This window comes from Malurus melanocephalus, unplaced genomic scaffold (genome assembly GCF_030028575.1).
Source record: "Malurus melanocephalus ecotype Western Australia unplaced genomic scaffold, MMel_1.1 scaffold_16, whole genome shotgun sequence".
Lineage (NCBI taxonomy): Eukaryota > Metazoa > Chordata > Aves > Passeriformes > Maluridae > Malurus > Malurus melanocephalus.
The window spans coordinates 278,169-278,474 of NW_026623248.1; positions in this window are offsets into that span (position 1 = coordinate 278,169).

A 306-nucleotide genomic window follows, 5' to 3' on the forward strand; every position below is an offset into this window, starting at 1 on the left:
ACCCCCCCACCCTTTTAATCTTTGCATCCAATCCTACACGTCATCAATAGATACATTAAGATTTACACCGCAGAATCTGACCACAGATCTTTACATTTTCCTGGCTTTGCCTTGTGCTTCCCTTTCTGGTGGCCTGGAGGGGGTGGGGCAGGGGGAGAAGGAAAAGTGGGGATGTGAAAAGAGGCATTTCTGACATTGCTGCTGTTGTGAGCTTGTCCCAGAGCATTTGTGGGATTGAAGAGAGTTAGGTGCTTTGTTCATGCCTCTGTTGGTATTTTAGAGGGAGAATCATCCCTTCCTCATGTG